This window comes from Ctenopharyngodon idella, chromosome 11 (genome assembly GCF_019924925.1).
Source record: "Ctenopharyngodon idella isolate HZGC_01 chromosome 11, HZGC01, whole genome shotgun sequence".
NCBI lineage: Eukaryota > Metazoa > Chordata > Actinopteri > Cypriniformes > Xenocyprididae > Ctenopharyngodon > Ctenopharyngodon idella.
In genome coordinates, this window is record NC_067230.1 from 23,968,709 (window position 1) to 23,980,996 (window position 12,288).

The 12,288-nt window shown below is 39.6% G+C and overlaps 1 protein-coding gene across 2 annotated transcripts in view; it reads left to right on the forward strand.

Annotated features, from left to right (window-relative positions):
- sipa1l2 (signal-induced proliferation-associated 1 like 2) overlaps positions 1-12,288 on the forward strand; it is a 69,530-nt gene that overhangs the window by 1,053 nt on the left and 56,189 nt on the right. The gene's annotated exons all lie outside the window — the stretch shown is intronic.

Sequence of the window (12,288 nt, forward strand, 5' to 3'; positions counted from 1 at the left end):
ATGTTAGTTTGTATGGGATTTCTGCAAGCTGCAAATTAATTCATTTAAAAAAAAACAAAAAAAAAACAGACTTGAACAAATTGGTCATTCACAAATTGGGTATGGCTACTTCACCCACAGACTCGCCAAGAAGTGCTAGAGCAGATGTCTCAAACTTAAGTGAATAATGATTTAGCTTTTTTCTTACACAAAGGTATCGTAGGGCTTCAAACGGCTTGGTAAATAGCGCACAAAGTCATGCAGACTATTTTTATGTTAATTTTATGGTGATTTTGTGCTCTTTATAAGGCTGTCATTGATTGTCATTACATGGAAAAGACATTCTTCAAAATATCTCCTTTTGTGTCCCACAGAAGAAAGTAAGTCAGGTTTGGACTGACATGATGTTTGATCTTTTTGTGAGAACTAGCCTACTCCTTCAAAGCCTCACAGTCTCAAAGATCTTTTATAATTTTTGCAAACTGTCTACAACTGATCCTATACATTTTCAATTTGAAACAAATGAGTTTTGTGTTTGTCAGTTGGAAATCAGTCTGTACCAATGATTATCTTCAATCTAATAGCGTTAATGCTCATTCTGTCACTGGTCTTCAGCCTAAGAGAGATCATCCGAAAGTACTCATTATTCAATGGTGTTGAAAGCCCTGCAACGGTCCGAAATGGATTAGTCTCGCTTAATTTGTAACGCTTTAAAGAGAAATAGTTTTTTTTGTTGTTCCTTCAGCAGTAACCTTGGCAGCCAGCTGTTGCTTCGAACATTTTGGCAGTCTACCCAGTAAATCTGCAGTTTTATTCTCTCTCCTGGGTTTGGAGTTTTTGATGCCCAAATTGGAGGGGTTTGTGTGCTTTGCAGGCTGAAGCCCTTTGTAGCTCCGCTGTCTTTGTTTTAGGTGCATCCATTATTCAAATTCAGGCAAATACTTTGTTCTCATCTGTTAGAAACTGAGTGGCATGTAAATGAAATGTCTTCATCAAATGGAGACTACAGATATCCGCCCAAATGTCTTGTTGCATGTCAAATGAGGTGCAGATGGCTGTGAATGCTCATCTCATGAGCTGCCATATATTTTATTGTTAATTTAATTATCAAAACTCCAATGTAATTATGCTCAGCCTAGCTAAATTTAGTCAGAAACACTTCTCTTGAGAGCAGGGCTTGGTGCCAACCAAGAAACACATCTGTGTCCTGTTGGTTTCAGCTATAAGAATGTTGTGCTGTTTCTGTGAAATGTTCATATTCTCACTTAAATGGTGATATACTGCTTTAAACCGCTGAATGAATAGTCATGCTGCTTTGTGTGGTTATTTGAAACCCCCTCAGGGTGGATTAGAAGTCAAACACCCCGAATGTCTGACAGCAGGGAACCCGTCAAAAACACTTTCTGTGCGCTCAGAGAGTTCAAATCAATGGTCTTTGTGTCGCTACCCCTGACAGAAAACAGGCCTGAGGGCGATTTGTTTGTGTTAGCGGATTAATTTCCCCTCTCTCTGTGTCATGGTGGGCACCTGTCAGCACTGAGGGACTCTTCATGTGAACCCTGTGGGACTTTTCGGCTTTCTCGACATAGTGCGGTCAGGCTAATTAAGTCTCCAGTCTTTTCTTTAACTCTCTGGTCTCGTCCCTCGGGCCTTTGACCAACCTCAAGATCTTAGAGAGGATCAGCAGATGTTTTTCAAATGGTTTAGTGCAATGCGATTTCGGGAAATTATATTAGATGCAGCTGAGTTTGGCTAGCTCTCAATTGACTGTTGATTGAGTTATCTAATTCTTGTGAGGCCCCATTGACCCTAGCAAGCTAATCAGAAGACTCCTCCCCTTTTTCATTGTTCATAGGCGACTGTCTGAGTCCGGTGTGGGTGTTTGTGTATGTTTGTATGTCTGGCTTCATGGGAAGACTCCTCAGTATTAGTTGCTTCCTCTGTGCATCTTTGGTTCCCTAGGGATGGTAAACAATCAGAGCATATTTGAGTGCCCAGATCCTGCACGGTGGGGCAGATTATGTGCATAGTTTGCATAATTCACAGATAATGGAAAGGAAATAAGTTCGGATGTGTTTCAAGTTTACCAAATCAAGGTCAGGAGTTGAGAACACCTCAGGGAACAAGATCCAAATGGCTTAATTCGAAGACTAAACAGCCACTGCCCTAAGTGTGACCTCTTTCTGGAAGAGTTTGTCTTTTGCTTCTCTCGGAAAGGAAGTATTTCATTATCTCGAGAGTCAGATCGGATGCTCTAGTTCCTAATCTGTTTGCCTGTCTGTAAATTCCTAAAATAGTCACTCACATCCATGCAAGACCCTGTATGTTCATTGATTTGTTGTAAGATTATGTTCTCAGAAGGGGAAAAATGATTGGGTACATCAGCTGGAGAACATTTGAAATGTCTGCTGGCAGTGAAATCTGTTCTCTTGAAGTGGTGTCTCAGAAGATGATTAGAAAGGATACATTGTTAATTTGCTGGTAGTAATGTACTGAGTGAAATTTTTTTTTTTTTTTTTACCGATGGATAGCATCGGGAGAATGCATGGACACAGACAGGGATTAGCTATGGCCATCTGTTGCCCGAGGAATCAATAGCCAGACCTTTCTCAGCTTCCCTGCATGGGCACAGGAAAGGATCGCTGCACCACTCCATCAACGGTACTTCAGTTTGCCCGAGAGTGACCTCGGATACTCCATTTTTAATGTGTGTATGCTCATGCACCTTTGTGAGCAAGAGAGTGATGTCTTGAATGGGACCACCGACTCCCACCTTCCATCCACCTTCCTTGGCACTCTTCCAGTACCCTGCATGACCTGCAATCCTCTTGTTAAGATGAACGATATAATTGCTTTAATGTAGTCGGCTGTACGTTCAGCAGCGGTTGCCAGCAGCTAATGTCAATTTTAAAACTTTCCAAATGTGCTTTCTACCAAGGCTACCATATCGTGAGGACATTTAGAGCAACATTTGTTAGTGTTTTCCTGAATTTTTTTTTTGTCTGTTCTTTCAGATGTATGTAGTTTTAATTTTCTTGTCCCATTGGAAGCTTTTGTTGCAAGAAAAGGTTTCCTTTTAGTCAGCTATTGAGTTCACAGCTATTTTCTTCCTCCTCCCATTCTCTTTCATGGCTCTTTTTGAAGGTGTTGACACAATGGAGTGTCTTCCTATGACGCTTCCGCAGCCTGGAGGTTTGGGGATTCGGTTTTCAGGTCGATATCGAGTAAACCATTTCATCCTTATTGCGCTAGACAACCCTAAAGAGCTGACGCCAACTCAGACTTCCCTTCTCACTTCTGCTTGAGTGACTTTCCTGACATTCCTGGCAGAATCACCTGGCCTTAGCACCCTGGATTTCTGAAATTCAAAACATTGTGTGGCTAGTAGACTAGAAAAACAAGCTCATGATCATGTATTGTTTCTGTTATTTCGTTTCAGGGTTTGCAATGAAGCATAGATGTGTAATCTTGGAACTTAAAGGTCAGGCTATAGGTGTTGTATTGCAGTCATGTGACTTTAACAGAACTTTAAAATCATTGACATGGAGACAGAGGGAACTGCCTGCTATACGAGTGCTGGCAATTTGAAGGAAGGCCAAGGCTTGTACTGGAAACCCTAATGGTCCTTAATGGTTCCGTAATTGTATTACCAAATTTCTTCTGCTTCATTTTACATCCATATAAAGTGTTCTACCTGCCTAATCTAACAGTCTCTCCAACTTAAAGGGATAGTTCACCCAAAAAAATGTACTCAACCTCATGTCATTACAAACCTCTATGATTTTCTTTATTCTGTGGAACACAGAACAACACATGTTGTTTTGGACCCTTTTGACTGTCAGACCAAAGAATTCTTCAACTTCTTTTGTGTTTCATAAAAAAAAAGAAAGCCAAACAGGTTTGTTATGACATGAGGGTAAGTGATTTATATTTATGCAAGACAAGTGTTTCTTTATATTTTATGGGTTGCTTTATATATTTAATATCGTTATATCATATTTAATAACTTGCAGCCCCAGCCTCATAATAACCCATCCATCTTGGATCGTTCCCTCTTTTCTGCCTAATGCAAAGGCCCATGGGAAAGCGAGCGAGGCTGCTGGCAAACCCTATCAGATGCACAGAGCCATCTGCCTCTACACCTGACACTGTAACACTCACTTCCATTCATCCAGTTGGGTCTCAACCCCACCAAATGCCTTTTCCTGATTTACAATAGTTTAATTTCAAACCCTTTCACTCAAGCTTGTATGTTTCTGCCATCCTTTGGGATCTTCCCTCTTCCTTTCCACCTGCTCCATGAGCGTAACCTCTGATGACAAGCTGCTCAATATTTAAAATGGCAAATGCTATGAAAAACTAGAGCACTGGAGTCTGCATTGGGTTTTGCGTCATTTGTTTCTGTGCGGTGCTTTGTTTTCGAGTTGGAGACACGGATTGAAATATCAGCAGATAGATTTCCGCAGTTCTACTTTGGCTGAACCAAATCTCATTCAAGCATCTACACTCATTGTGAGAGGGAAGAGATTTTAGAAGGCTAGCTGATGCACACAGGGCTGTCCTTTTGGCTTCTCTCTCTCTGTCTTTGAACCAGATCTCTGTTCTCAGCGGGACTAATATGACTCTCTCGCGCTTGCTAAGTGGACTCTTTGGAGGTTTCTACCACAAAGAGGGACTTCAAATGGGGACAGGCAAATCTACGTGAAGTGTTCAAAGACAACAATTTCCCCATCTCTCTGTCTGTTGGATGGGTGGAAAGATCAAGCCTTGAGTCTTTCATTAACACAAGCAGAATGAGCAAAACACTTTCACAGTTAGATATTTTTAATTTCATAAAGTAAAGGGAATTGCCACACAAGCCTTCAGGGTGAAAATTTGAGGAATGTCACCTCTTAACAAGTCTATAATTGGTTCTCTGCTTTCTTCGCTTCCACCTGGAGAAACATGGTATGACTAATCAGATGACTGACGGGGAGCTAAAAAAAAAAAGAATTATGTGCACAATAAGGCCTTGCATAAGGTTAACAGCTCCTGCCAAGTGTTGAGAGAACAGTGGCTGTGTTGTACCTGTGTCGGTTGTCATGGAGGTGTGTCCCAAAGCGAAAAAAATGATAAAGACTGCTCAGTATCTGTGAAGTCTTTGTTTTGCAATGTTTACCCTTCAACAGCCGTGAATTACCACGTCACTAGCTTGTCTTGACTGCTCCTTGCGATTGCGTTCATTTGGATTCTGCTCAATATTGTAGTTGTCTTTTTGACAGACATTATTAGATGCATTTGTGAGGCGAAGGATGACGCAACCGTCTCCTTTATTTTGCATCATTGTTTTTGCTCATTAGCCATTAGCTTCTTCCAGTATATTTGCGCAGTGATTAAGTGCATTGTACGCTAGACAGCGCCACCTCTGCAATGTAAGTCGAGTGGAAAGCTTATTATTTTTGTCCTACATTTCCTCCTTGCCAGGGCTGAATGTGTAATTCCCATGACAGTGGGGTTGTTTGTTAGTCAAGCGTGTACAAGGACGATTAAATGCATGTAATCCTCGGGACTCCTCATGTTTGAGTTCATTTTGTTCTAATTGCACTTAAATACACATATTTTTGTGTCTGTGGCTGCATTGTTACGACTGATATCCAGTCTTTAGTTTACTGTTACTGTTTCAGGAAGTCCTACGCTATGGCCACAGTCTGCCCCTGCTATGTCTCTCATCTGACTACTAAATATATACCATAGAGATTTAGTAGGACATTGCTAGATGTAATTTACATATGTTGGTCATAATCAGCAATGCTATTTGTAGCAGAAACAGCTGTTGTTTGTTGCGGCGGAGATGGTGGTGCTGGTATTCTGCATTCACAGCAAACCCTCACGGCCCTTTAATAAATCATAACCATTTAGTCTAAGAAGGTAATAACTCAACTCACTCCAATCTGTTCACATTTGTCCATGTTTTTCAGACTTCAGGAAAAGTCTGTTTTTTACTATGTGTAAATACTTTTATAAATACTTTTTAATGTGGGGCAGATTTTTGTTGACTTAAACGGCCTGAAAACCAATGGCATGAGTTAAGGGTGGGACTACTTGTAGAAAGCTGTTTGGAAATATTTTTTCAGTTTTCTTTGGTGCCACTAATGGTTCATAAAGTACACAGTTCACCTTTAAAGTAAGAATTGAAGCAACCCCTCCTTTAGTGAAGGTGAGATTGGTCCAATATGTCCTTTGACCTTTTACCGACTGCTTCAGCAGGGACAGATGGGCAGGTTTATTCTTGAGGTCAAGGTGCCCCTGCCCCCAGGGTTTCTTATTGTTCTGTCTTATTGATCTCATCCCATCAACAGACAGTTCCACATTGGTTTGGAATGTGGACTGTTGCATATGCTTTAGTCAACAAGTTTAATGTCAGCAAAGTCACCTTTAAGCCCTTCTTGTTTGTGTGGGTGGCACAAAGGTTTAACATTTGAAGGTCTCAGAAGAGACCTCCTTAATATTACATTTAAAGCAATTTTATCAATATATTATTAGTACTTTAACTATATTAATGTTTTGACAGTTTGATTGGATGAGCTGTGTTTTAGTCATTGTTTTTAAAACATTCAGCAACAAACAGCTTAAGATGGTGGCCTTAACTTGTTAAAGATTGCCAAACCGGTCTCTCAGTCTGGCCAAGCTGATTTTCAGTTCATCTAGCTTAGTGTTGTCAAAAGTACTGACTTCGATACCAAGTCGATACTGAAATTTAAAAAATGTGATGCTTTAAGCACTGTTGACAGATTCAAAAACACCTCTGATTGGGCGTTGTGTTCACGCGCTCAACATATATGTCTGTGATTGGCTACATTGATCAATGCTTCAAAAACAATAGACATCAATGACGCTTTTCATCGAGCGCTTACACAGATACACACGGGAGCGTTTGAAAGCAGCCGTCTATCAGCGGTCAGGTCAGCTGATAAGACGCCTGCTTTCAACTCTCCCGCTTTCAAACACTTCCTTGTGCTTTCAAACGTTCCTGTGCTCTGATCATTGTAGCCAATCACAGACGCATATGTTGAGCGCGTGAACACAATGGCCAATCAGAGGTGTTTACGAATCTGCTCAACAGCGCTTGAAGCGTCACATTTTTAAAATTTCAGTATCGACTTGGTATCGAAGTCGGTACTTTTGACAACACTAATCTAGCTGGCATCCCACTTGATGAGTGCCCCAAATCGGTCTAAAACCAGCAAGTTAGGACCAGCAACCCACAGGCTATTTTAAGCCTTTTTTTCTGATTATTATTATTACATTTAAATTTTTTTTTATTTATTTTTGGTCAAAATAGTAGTAGTAGTAGTAGTATTTTAATATATTATAAAATAGTAAGTCCTTGTTTTAATTCTATAGGGGTCTTTTAAATATAATTGTTTTAATTATTTTAATATTGGGTTCTTTAATCAAGCTGCTATTGCCACTGTTTTGTAAAAGAAATAAGCCATTTCAGACTGTGGATTACCAAGGTTAAGGGTTGTTTTAAGCACATCGCATCTTGCATGCCTCTCGTGACCTATTGATTTATTGTACATGCTCCATTATGCTCACCATTGACCCATTCAGCATAAGGCAATGGCAGATTATTCGTCCGATTGTGTGAATTAATCTGTTGCACCATTTAGAGATGAACATAGAGAAACAAAGGGATTAACTTTGGCTTGATGGTTCACAATCTGATGACCTGTGCTTGCTGTTGGGTAAGACCCCCAGAGCCATAGGCCAGACACCAGACAAAGTGTTGTTTCCATGCATTTTTTTTTTGGTGGGGGTGAGATGGTTGACCTGTTGTCCTCTAGAGCCGAAGGCCAGATAAGAGGAGCGGATTAGTGTCTCTCCCAGCATTCCTTCTTCCCACTGTAGCGAAAATGATGTCTCAATAGGAAGTCTAGGGGAATTTCGACTGGTGACACTGTGGACCCTTTCTTTTCCACTGGTTTTCTTTCTTCCTCTTTTCTTTTTTTTTTTTTTTTTTTTTTTTTTTTTTTTTTTAAATCTCACCCATCCTTCTCCAACCTTTACCACTGAAATAAGATGTTAGGCTTTATCGTTTTCTGGAAGCCCCTATGACCTGGAAAATTAGAGACATTTGTGCAGGAAATTATGGGTGTGATTATGGTGGCAGGAAATGGCTGTCGGCAATTAAAAAAGATGAGGAGAGAACACGTGTTGCCTTGAGACGCAGGTGCAGCCTCCAGACTCTTCCATCAGCTCTCCTCATGTTAAAATAAACATAACAGCTCCGTGTTTGTCGGAAAGGGTTGCGGGTGATCAAAGACCTCACCGGATCCATTTTTGGACACCTAAATGGTGTCATAATGCACTAGATTAGTAGTTTCAGTTTGCGGATCATTCTGGCTGAGCGGTGTAAACGGTGACAGATGTACAATAAAGTGTTGATTTGCCATGCTTTGTCTGCCTAAAAACTAGAGATACAATTTTTATAATCTCTAGAAGAAATCCACATACATTATCGAGAGATTTACTGTTGTTAGGTTTTATTTTCTCATTTTAGAAGGTAATGCCTTGGAATTGCAGGATTAAATTCATGGAATTTGTGGCCTTTTCTCTGCTACTGACAACAATAAACATCGAAAATCTAGGATGGACTCTGATCTTAAAACATGAACACATGGCCTGTACTTTTAGAATGTCCTTCGGTACATGTTGTTTTTTTTTTTTGTTTTTTTTGTTTTTTTAATGCTGATCTTGGATCGGCTTCCCTTCCAGATGTCTTTGTTTTATGTCATATCGCAGGACCAATCTCACATTGGCATGAAAGGGCAGCTGTTGTCTTTGACCTTTTGCGTGTTCGACATTCTTCACAGTCTTATTGACTTCTATTAGTTCAATTGACTGTGTTTCAATAACGTAATTATTGCTATAAAATCTTTCGTCACGGCCTTGATGAGATTTTTACGAGCCAGACGTGGCTCATGTGTACAGATGAGTGTGTATTTGCCTGTGTGTGTCCTATCTTTGGGACTGATTAGCTGGTAAGTGACCTGCTCGGTTCAAGGTTAATTGGTTTATTGTAGCAGATCATGTTGTGAGATGGAGATTGAGGGGAGAAGAGTTCGATACAACTATGTGCAGCTTTCAGGCTCTAATGAGCTGCTGAGCTTGCAGCCAATCAGGTGCTGCAGTTCAGCCAGTTCGGCCTGTTTTATGTAGTTAATGAGGTTTTTTAAGGATATTTCAGAGAAGCTTGTATTGTTTCTTGTGCTTGGAAGGAGGATGTGGTTATTGTTCGATTAATAATACGGTTAGACGTTTCGCTTCAGGGCCCTGCTGTGTTGTGTGTTTTGGTGTGAATGTGTGTTTACTTGAGTTTAATGCCTTTTCCTGACTCAGCTAGCAGAGTGCTGCTTCAGCTCACTGGAGCCTATAGGTGTGCATGCACACACACACATGCACACACACACATACGCACACGCACGCACACACACGCACACACACACAGTCTTAGCATTCTTCCCAGTCTGACTTCATACATCTCATTTTAGCACCAGCCATTTCTTTATCAGTGATTCCCAGCCAGTATAATTTAATTTTGCTTTAAACTTGTTTAATTACTCACCCTCAAGTCTTTCCAAACCTGAAAGACTTTTGTTCATCTTCGGAACACAAATGAAGATATTTTTGAAGAAATCTCAGAGCTTTCTGTCCCTCCATAGACAGCTATGCAACTGACACTTTGACGCTTCAAAAAGTTCATAAAGAGATCATAAAATGAATCCATATGAATTGAGTGGTTTAGTCCAAATTTTCTGTCAGTGGAGGGACAGAAAGCTCTCAGATTTCATCAAAAAGATCTTTATTTGTGTTCTGAATATGAACGAAAGTCTTACGGTTTTGGAACAACATAATTAATGACAGAAATTTCATTTTTTGGGTGAAATAACCCTTTAATTACTCACTCTCATGCCGTTCCACACCTGTAAGACCTTCGTTCATCTTCAGAGCACAAATTAAGATATTTTTGATAAAATCCGATGGCTCAGTGAGGCCTCCATTGAAAGCAAGTTAATTTACACTTTCAAACAACCAGAAAGGTACTAAGTTATATTTAAAAAAGTTCATGTAACTACAGTGGTTCAACTTTAATGTTATGAAGCGATGAGAATAATTTTTGTGCGGCAAAAAAACAAAATAACAACTTTATTTAACAATATCCAGTGATTTCATGAAGCTTCGAAACTTTACGAATCTTTTGTTTCAAATCAGTGGTTCAGAGCACCAAAATCACACGATTTCAGTAAACGAGGCTTCGTTACGTCATAATTGTTTCGAAATTTCAATGGTTGACGTGACTTTGGCAGTTTGATACACACTCCGAACCACTGATTCGAAACAAAAGATTCGTAAATCTTCGAAGCTTCATGAAGCAGTGTTTTGAAATCGGCCATTACTAGATATTGTTGAATAAGGTTGTTATTTTGTTTTGGTGCACAAAAAGTATTCTTGTCACTTCATAACATTAAGGTTGAACCACTGTAGTCACATGAACTGTTTTAAATACGTTTCTAATACAGTTCTGGGCGTTTGAAAGTGTATATTAACTTGCTTTCAATGCAGGCCTCACTGAGCCATCGGATTTTATAAAAAAATATCTTAATTTGTGTTCCGAAGATGAACGAAGGTCTTACAGGTTTGGAACAACATAAGGGTGATTAATTATTGACAGAATTTTCATTTTTGGGTGTAATAACCCTTTAAGTATCGAAGTTGCATCTTGCTTCTGGAGCATTTGGCTTCCCATGTGGTTCATAACTAAATAAAACCGCCTGCGTGACTATGTGGCTTACTGCAGTGGGTAATTTGACATGCAAATGTGAGGGGCTTTTCTAAAATAAATAGTAAAATATTCATTGCTCATACTTCCTGTATGATTTACTGTGATTTCCTGTAGGAATTCCTGTGCAAGTGATGATTTCAGACAAGACCTTGTCTTCAATAATAATACATTTTGAAATACGATGAGAATCAAATATAGGTTTTAGATGGGTTACATGACAGGATATCAGATAGCAATCATATTTAAAATTGCGCTCAAAATGCACGTACTACTGCTATATAATTGCTTCTCACCATGTCTGTTGCATTTTTAAGATGATGTGGCAAGTTAAAAATTGTTCAGCTTTTAAAAACATGTCTCAAGACCCCTGTGATCTGTCCTGTTACATTTCATCAGTTGCGCTTCATCTAACCGTTTTTAAAAGCAAGAATTTGTACTGAAACCATGTACAGTGCCTGTGTATTATTACTCTCCTGTAGAACCAATCAGAACACAATGTATCAGCCAATATGCCAGTATAACCAAAACTTGTACTGAACATGAAATATTTTAATATTGAAAACAATTGCTTTCACTTCCAATTATTCAAGTAGTTCACTCTTTATCTAAGATGCATGTGATGCTTTCAGATAAGAACTTTCAGACAGCCCTTTATATTGCAAAACAATGATGCCAAAATTGAGTATTAGGAGAAGAAATGGATTCACTCTACTATTCAAAAGTTTAGTGATTAGTAAGATTTTTTTAAATGTTTTTGTTATGCTTACCAACGCTGCATTTATAGATCAGATAACCAGAAATCAGATTGAAATTGGAAAAACCCGATCTTGTATGTTTTTGTTGTTTACGTGTATGCAACAACATCTGATCTGATATTAGTGAACAAATTGGCTGGCAAAATAAATGGAGGCGCTCAGTAAGATTCAATTCCTGCCTCTCCTCCTCTACTACTCCTACTACTTTCATCTGTACCGGGGCTCATGAGATCGTTAGCGGATCCCAGTCCGAGTGGATTTCAGCAGTCAGGGGTCAGCTGTCTTCAGAGACGTCACTCACTGGGCCTGGAGGTTTTGTTTCCCTATGGAAGGAAAGACCTTATTCACGCTGTCTTTATTCCCTGAATGCCAAGGAGCACTAGAAGTGAGGAACGGATGGAGCGAGAGAAAATGGGACAGGCAAGCACAGCTGGGCAGCCAAGACAGGACAGTTTTATTTCAGAGAGTCAGTGTGCTTTGTAACATGAAGAACAGAGCCTAGGGAATACTTCACAACACCCAACAGGCCGTTCCTCTGTCTGTCTCTCTTTTTCATTCTCTCTTCATCTCTTCTGTTTTCATCTCCCTCGCTCAATTTTTAATGCTTTTAAAGGTATAGTCCACCCAAACATGTTCAGTCAATTCTGTCATTTACTCACTCTCTTGTCGTCTCAAACCTTTATGACTTTCATTTTTCTGTGGAACATTGAAGATATTTTGAAGAATGTC